The 8486-nt window shown below is 44.9% G+C and overlaps 1 long non-coding RNA gene across 1 annotated transcript in view; it reads left to right on the top strand.

Annotated features, from left to right (window-relative positions):
• The first annotated feature begins 395 nt into the window (after positions 1 to 395).
• LOC102382266 overlaps positions 396 to 8486 on the top strand; it is an 88072-nt gene continuing 79981 nt past the window's right edge. The window contains exons 1-2 of the long non-coding RNA XR_322830.3: positions 396 to 620; positions 1695 to 1842. This is a non-coding gene — a long non-coding RNA (uncharacterized LOC102382266). The remainder of the gene's footprint in view (positions 621 to 1694; positions 1843 to 8486) is intronic.

The raw sequence follows: 8486 nt of genomic DNA, 5'->3' as shown, positions 1-8486 counted from the left end.
CCCATAGTTGATGTAACTTTGCTAGACCTTTATAGGTAGGGATATACCAGAATGGTAATTTCACAATTTTCACAGAAAATGCAAAATCAGGCATTTTCCATGATAATCGGAGAAATCTGAAAAAAAGAGCCCTGCAAAAAAGCTCCCTGGGCAGTAGCCAAGATGGTTCCTCCCTCACCCCCCAGCTGCTGATTGGGCAAGGGGACTGTGCTCATGCAATCTCTCAGCCCTGCAGCCCAGGCAGACAAGGACAGGCTCAGCCCTGCTTTTTTAAAATTTGCCATTTTAAAATTGCGACCCTTCACATGGGGCTTGGCCTGGCTGGAAATTTTAAAAGACTGTGGCCTGGCTGGAAATCAATTTTTGGAAATCAAGGCCACACTTGCATTCTCCATTCTGTTTTCTGTGAAATTTTTTGAAACTAAGCAGATGTCATACTTCACTTTTTTATTAATCAGAATATGTAGTCAGTAGAAGACTTTATTTTTAATCTCATTACTTTAGTTAATGCTGCAAGGACACATTGAAAGCATACCTCAAGAAAAGAGATGTTGAAATCAAGAGCTGTCGACTGACCCCAGTGGTGCTGCAACCTCAGCAAAATGGCATCCCATTTCAAGGTAAAGCATCTTGTGCTCGAAGCAGAGAAGAGAGAATGGAGGAAGGAAAATGAGAGAAATCCTTGCGTACAACCTACTTTCCCCTGGGGAAAAACTGCAGGTTCTGTGGACGGGTCTGTGGCTCAAGGACTGGATTCTTAAGTCACCTCAAGACCCATCAGTGAGCTGTGGTAGAGATAATACTTGAATCAAGGGATTCTGATGACTTCAGTTGTCTTGTAAATATCATTGTATAATTGTCTTTTTTCATTTTAGCTTCAATTAGAGGGATAGCATTGCTTTATTTGTATAGTAAGCTTCTGAGTATAGTCTTTGGTGTAAGGTGTGTGGTTTATTAAATGTTAAACTATAGAATAATCATTCCATTATTTATTAAAAAGCTTGTTTGTGCTTTGGAAAAAAGACAAGATAAACTCTAGATCGTAAGTTCTTTATTTTCCCCATCATTCATTTGGGGTAGCGTGGAGTCATAAATGGCATTATAGTTACTTCATGGATATTGATCTTGCACATGTGGACTAAAAGATTCTTGAGGTCCCCTACCCTATGATTCTCTTGCTCTGTAATACCGAGTAAACAAAATATCCACTTCTAGGCTAGAAATCAGGAAGGATTTGAATAACAAAAGATAGTTGTTTGGCAAACAAGCTTTAAATAGTACAAGGACCTGGAATTTTTCTTGGTCAGTGTCCAAAATCTATATCCATAGGAAACTGGGTTGTTAATCCATTACAGACCCCTTAACCTTTTAATTATATCTAAACCTCTATTAAAAGTAAGAAATCTCTTTTGTTTTCCAGCAGTTGGTTGGGGCCACTCTTTCAAAAGGTTTGACTCTGTTCTGTTTAGTAACTTTTATTTTAATAACTGAAGTTAATAAATATTAACTTATATTGTCATATGCATTTGTTATGACTGTTTAGAAAAAAATAAAATTTTAAAATGTGTGGCAAATTGATCTACTGAGAAGGTAAATGATGATTTTGACTAGAAGTAAGTACTGATGTTTTGAAATAGATTATTCTGTGCTCACCTTTTAAAGCCTTAATTTTATGCACATTAATCTCATTGCAGGTAAAAATATGAATTCTTAAATCCTACATAAATGATCTAAGTGACAAGAATAGAATATTTATTCAAACAATTGAAGATTCTGAAAGAGAAGCCAATGACAATTTTTCATCTGAAGGTTAGACTACTGGGAGCTGACCAGCTAATTAATGTAAGAGCATTAATTGTATATAAACTCATCTGCAAAATTTTTATTGTGGCTAAAGCTTGTTCAGTTTTACAGTTTTGTATTTGACAGGGAGGTATTTTTGTATGTTTTTGTTGAAATGTATGTATGAATATAGTTTTTTTGCTTTAAAAGTGCACTGACAATACTGATCTGAAAAATATTCACTGAATTGAATTAAATTAACCACAATTCTTCCTAATATTTCTCAACCCTCTTCTTGGCATTTCAAGAACATTGGTTGCATTATATTTTAAAATGAATTAAAGGGCCTTAGAAACCTACCATATAGTGAGGGACTAAAGAAGTTAATTGTATTTAGTATAACAAGGAACACAGAGGTGACTTAATTCAAGTCTAAAATATATCTAGTTTGGAAGAAATTTTTGGGTAATAGTTTTTTAATCCCTCAGGTTGCATCCACATGTGCGTGGATGTTTGGTTCCACAGGGACAACTAGCAGCAGTGCACCTTGTGCCGCTGCTAGTTGTTCCCAGGGAACCGCTGTGCCACATGCTCTGTGGCATGTGGCAAGTTACCCAGGGTAGGGTAGGGAAGGCTGGGGTGAGCACTGGGCTGGCCCCAGCAGCCTTACCTGGGGGACCTACGGGCCTCCTGGGGTTGCAGCAGTCATGATCCTGCTGTGTGGAGGCTGGGCGGCAGTGGAGTGTGGCTCTGGCTGGCCAGGCTCCAGTTCTGAACAGCGTGCACTGCCCCTCTATGCTTTGTTCCACTTTTTTTTTTTATCTAAGTTTTTTTTGACCCCTGGCTATGCAGTATGTGGTGCCACAGATGTGTCTGTGGCATCACATACTGCACAGCTGCACTTGTCTGGATGTGGCCTCAAAGGCATAAAAAGTCCAGTAGCAGGAAAATGTAATAGGAACATTAAACCAATTCAATCTAGAAGTAAGTGTAAATATTTTACTGGGGGGAAGGAGGTGGCAAAACTTATCCCTTGTAACAGATTGTGTAGGGGTATGGTAAATTTTTCTTCTCCATGGACTGAGACCTTATAATTGCGGAGATGCTTGTCTGTGCCAATGATCCTCAGAGCTGTGTTGCTCAGAATCTCACACTTCTGGCAGGGTCATCCATAGTGAACAAACCTGAGACAAACCACGGTGTGAACCTGAAGTCCTCAATGGTGAATTAGGTGGAAGAAGATGTCAGAATTTCCGTGGCTGTAAAGATGGAAGAAAGCTGCATCAGGATGGAGGTCTCCTGTTGTCTAGGGTTCTCTTTTGCCACTAGGCTCACATTTCCAACTTGTCAAGGGCATGTAGTTGTTGTTTCTATATACCAGCTTCTTCATGTTATAGTCACGGAAAGGCCTCTACCACTGGAAACACATGGTCTCCTGTACCAAGCTCCAAAATGGATGAGTGGTGACAGAGCCAGGACTAGTGAATCCAGGAGTCTCTAGCCACAAATCTGCATGCAGACAGTGGTAGCCTGATGGTTATCTTGCACCTGGGTTAAGACAGGGTGTTATTTGGCAGCTGCTGCCATGACTGAGCAGTCCTATTCAGGATCCCCTCTGCTCACTCCACATGGCAAAGAGGCTAGAAAAAGTGCCCTAAACCTAGGCTGTTTTACCTGCTTCTGACTGGATAACTGTGTCCAGTGGGATCACTCTTCTCTGCAGTCAAAACAATCAGAAGACATTGATTTTCACAACTTGGAATGAGTAACAGCATGACTCATAAGGAGATGCTTAGGGAACTGGGCTTATTTAGTCTGCAGAACAGAAAATTGAGAGGATTTGATAGCAGCCTTTAACTACCTGAAGGGTGGTCACAAAGAGGATGGATCTAGAATGTTCTCGGTGGCAGCAGATGACAGAAGCAAGGAGTAATGATTTCAAGTTGCAGCAAAGGAAGATTAGGTTGGATATTAGGAAACACTTTCTCACTAGGAAGGTGGTGAAGCACCGGAATGAGTTAACCAGAGAGGTGGTAGAATCTCCATTCTTGGAACTTCTTAAGGCCCAGCTCAACAAAGCCCTGCCTGGAATGATCTAGTTGGGAATGGCCCAGCAGGGTGTGGACTAGATGACCCCCTGAAGTCCCTTCTAACCCTAATTTTCTATGATTCAATGAATCATTGCACCTTGGTGGATGTCCAAGACAACAAATGACCAGAAAGAAGAGCTGCCATTATCTCCAGGGTACTAGCAAGATACAACTTTGAAATTGCAGCTTGGAGGATCAGCTGAGGGAAGAGGGTGGAGGCTGCACATTTTTCTGGAAGGGAAAACTGGTGCAGGGCAGATACATTCATGGTGTCAGCTTTGCCATCAAGAATTCATAGATTCATAGGCATTTGGGCTGGAAGGGACCTTGAAGACCATCAAGTTCAGCCCCCTGCCCCAGGGGCAGGAAGTTAGCTTGGGTCATGGGACCCCAGCAAGATAAGCATCCAGATCTTTTTTGAATGAGTACCTGTACCACTTCTGGAGGGAGTCTATTCCAGGCCTTGGGGGCTTGGACAGTAAAGACAATTTTCCTTATGTCCAGCCTAAAATGGTCTTGGAAGAGTTTATGACCATTGGTCCTTGTTATCCCTCGGGGAGCTCTGGTGAACAGACATTCCCCCAGATCCTTATGCACACCCTATATGTACTTATAGGCAACCACCAGGTCCCCCGTGACTCTGCGCTTTTCCAGGCTGAAGAGTCCCATGATTCTCAGCCTCTTTTCCTAAGGCCTATTCTCCTGCCCTCTGATCATGTGTGGGGCTCTCCTCTGGACTCTGTCAAGCTTCTTGACACCCTTCTTGAATTGTGGAGCCCAGAATTGGATGCAGTACTCCAGCTGTGGCCTCACCAAGGCTGAGTACAGTGTGAGGATGACATCCTGAGATTTACTTGAGAAGCATCTGCAGATCGAGTTCCCTGGAGGCATTAACAAACATCTTATGACCCTCTGTTTTAAGCTCAGTAACAACTAGTACCTGGTCTTCATGAGTGTGTATGTCCCAATGCTTGAGACTGACAATGATTTCAAAGAGCAGTTCTACTCCAACCTTGATCACATGCTGACTAGCACTCAAGGAGGACAAAATCATTCTTTTGTTAACTTCAATGCCAGAGTTGGATGTGACCTGTGGCTCTGGAGTGGCACCACTGGGAAGGAAGGATTAGGGAAAGCCTACTCCAATGGCAACTTTCTTCAGAGAAAATGCATGGAGCATGGGCTTTTCATCATGAACACCATCTTCAGACAGAGACAGATAAAAGAAACATCCTTGCTCTAAACATTAGCACCTCCTCGAGTATGTTATTGTTACAGCCTGTGATCAAATTGATATCTGTATCATGTGAGCCATGCAAGAAGCTGATGGTTGTTGGACAGATTGCTTACTTGTCGGATCCATCATGAACATCTGGCTTGCTCCAAAAACTCCAAAAACAGCCAAAAGCAATGCAGAGGACTCTCAACACCAAATCACATCAAGATTCAAAGGTCTGTATTAAGCTCCAACAGTGTCTTTGCTCTGTTCACAAACAAAGGCAACATTGGGGAACTTTGGAAGAGGTTTAAAGCTGCCATCCACGTGGCCTGTGCTAAATCCATTGGCTATATCACCCATTGACACCAAGACAAGTTTGAGGAGAGCAACACCAATATCCAAGCCCTGCTGCACTGGAAGAGAAGGGCTCATTCTGCTTGTCAAGATGACACCTTGGCCAGGTACAGATGTTTAAAAAGCCCACGGTGAAAGCAATCTAAGTTACGCGCTTTACTCTGAGTGCTCTAGGTTAGTTCAGGAGCGAACAGAACACACGTTCGTCATTTGGTGAGAAGGGTACACAGGATGCCTGTACCAGCTGAGGTTTGGGGCACTCTTGCATGCCTGCCAGCATGCCCCGCTGGCTCCCTGGGCTGCTGGAGACTCCTGAGTGCAATTGAATGGGAATGCCACCCCTGATTAGTTGTCTTCACACCCCTGCTGCTCTGTCAGCCACAGGAATTGGTCAGCCTCAGCCAGGCAGGGAAGTGGGGAATGCTGGTGTCTGCATCCCTGCATCTGTCTGTGCATGACAGAGCAGCAGGAGGAGGGGAGACTGCTCACCAGCATTTCAACCCCACCACTGCCTCCCGCCTAGCTGTGGTTGCATCTGTGTCCTGGTGTCTGTGTCCTTGCACAACAGAGCAGCAGGGGAAGGTGTGACTGCCTCCCTGAATGCATGGGTATCAGCATTCCCCCTGTCATGCCTGGCTGCACCTGACAGCTGGCTGGAGGCAGAAGGTGGGGCTAGGGATAAGCAAGGATGCAGCATTGCCCCAACTCTGTTCTCCATATTTTTGACAGTCATATTAGTTCTTATTAAGGATCGTCTTCTGTAATTGACACTGAATACTGAATGGATGGAGGGCTCTTCAGTCTGGGATGTTTTTGCTCAAAGACCAAAGTATTCAAAACAACTAGCCTTGACCTTCAATATGCTGGTGACTGTGCCATCCTTGTGCACACTGAGAAAAAGCTCCAGACTGCACTGGATCTTTTTGGAGAAGGCCCAAACTTTGGGCTTTCCTCTCAACATTGAGATGACTGAATGCTCTATCAACCTGCCCCAACCCATGAGTGTGATCCCTTTCCCCAAATTACCATTGAGGGAAAGATTCTGGTAGTCAAGCACTTTTCCTGCCTCAGTAGCCACTTCTCTCAGAGAGTGAAAATTGATGAGGAAATCCAGTACAAGATCCAGTGCGGAAGTGCCTCCTTTGGGGAGTTGCTTCGGTGAGTCTTTATTCATCACAATCTCCAGAAAGACACCAAGATCCAAGTCTACACTTCAGTCATTATCCCCACTCTCCTCTAAGGATGTGAAACCTGGGTCACCTACCATTGTCATCTCAAGAGCCTGGAGAGGTATGACCAATGATGCCTCTGGAAAATTCGCCACATCACATGGGAATATTGCCGCCCAAATGTTGGCATCCTTGTTGAAGCCAGCATTACCAGCAGTAAGTCGGTGATCCATAAGCACCAACTTTGCCGGACTGGCCATTGTATGTCATTGCCTGACTCTTGATGTTCAGCTTGTAGGGAGGGCACTTAAGTAGGGACATGATAACAGTTTTCAGATATCTAAAGGGTTGCCATAAAGAAGACGGAGAATGCCTTTTCTCTCTTCCTACAGAGAGCAAGATATGCTCCAATGCCTTGACATTGAAGCAATGTATTTTTAGATTGGATATCAGGAAAATGTCTTCACTGTTAGAGCACTGAGGCAGTGGAATAGACTGCCTAGGGATGTTGCAGAATCTTCATCATTGAAGGTGATCAAGAAGAAGCTGGGTAAGCATTCGTCAGGGATGATCTAGGAGTGACCTTACCTATGCTCTGCTGTTGGTATTTCCCATGCTTCTGGGCTTTGGTGGTCACTGCATGGGGCTGGGAAGCAATTTTTTTTCTTTCTTCTGTTGCTAAACAGAGGGTCAGGAGTGAGCTGTCCCCGGATCATGCGGGTGGCCCTCCTCTGGACCCTGTCAATGTTGTCCACATCCCTCTTGAAGTGGGGTGCCCAGAACTGGACACAGTACTTCAGCTGTGGCTTGACCAGTGTTGTGTAGAGGGGGAGGATCACCTCCCTGAACCTACTTGAGATGCACCTGTGGATGCACGATAGGATCTGGTTAGCCCTGCCAACCGTGACCTTGCATTGTCGGCCCATGTTCATCTTGGAGTCAGTAATGACTCCAAGATCCCTTTCTGCCTCTGTGCTCTCAAGAAGGGAGTTTCCCATCTTATAAGTGTGCTGCTGGTTACTACTGCCCAAGTGCAGCACCCTGCACTTGTCAGTATTGAAACGCATCCTGTTTTTGTTAGCCCACCCCTGCAACCTATCCAAGTCTTGCTGCAGTCTTTCCCTCCCTGCTAACGTGTCCACCTCATCCCAAATTTTGGTATCATCAGCAAATTTGAACAGGTTGCTTTTCACCTCATCATCCAAACCGCTGATAAAGAAATTGAACAGTGCAGGCCCAAGGACGGAGCCCTGGGGGACTTCGCTGCCCACTTCCCCCCAGGTCGAATATGACCCGTCCACCACCACCCTCTGAGTATGACCCTTCAGCCAATTTGCAATCCATCTGACTGTGTAGGCATCAATGCCACAGTCGCCTAGTTTTTTACAGAGAATGTGGTGGGAAACAGTGTCAAAGGCCTTCCTAAAGTCCAGGAAGATAACATCCATCTTGACTTTGTGACCTGATCATAAAAGGAAACTAGGTTAGTCAGGCAGGATCTGCCCTCAGTGAACCCATGTTGGTTGCCCCTGAGCATTACCTCCCCTGCTGGGCCCTTGCAAATGTGCTCCTTAATAATTTTCTCAAAGGTCTTCCCAGGGACGGAGGTGAGACTAACTGGCCTGTAGTTACCCAGGTCCTCCTTTCTCCCCTTCTTGTAAATGGGGACCACATTAGGCCTTTTCCAATCCTCTGGTACCTGGTCAGTGCCCCATGAGCACTCATAGAGCCATGCCAGGGCCCCGCTATGACCCCCGCCAATTCCCTCAGCACCCTCGGGTGAAGAGCATTTGGACCTACTGATTTAAACACATCCAGCCCCTCCAAAAGTTCCCTAACTACGTCGTCCCTGACCCTAGGCATGGCGGTGCT

The sequence above is a fragment of the Alligator sinensis genome, unplaced genomic scaffold (assembly GCF_000455745.1).
Source record: "Alligator sinensis unplaced genomic scaffold, ASM45574v1 scaffold71_1, whole genome shotgun sequence".
In the NCBI taxonomy this organism is placed as follows: Eukaryota; Metazoa; Chordata; order Crocodylia; family Alligatoridae; genus Alligator; species Alligator sinensis.
Note: the sequence above shows the minus strand (reverse complement) of the source record. Positions and strands in the feature narration are given on the sequence as shown.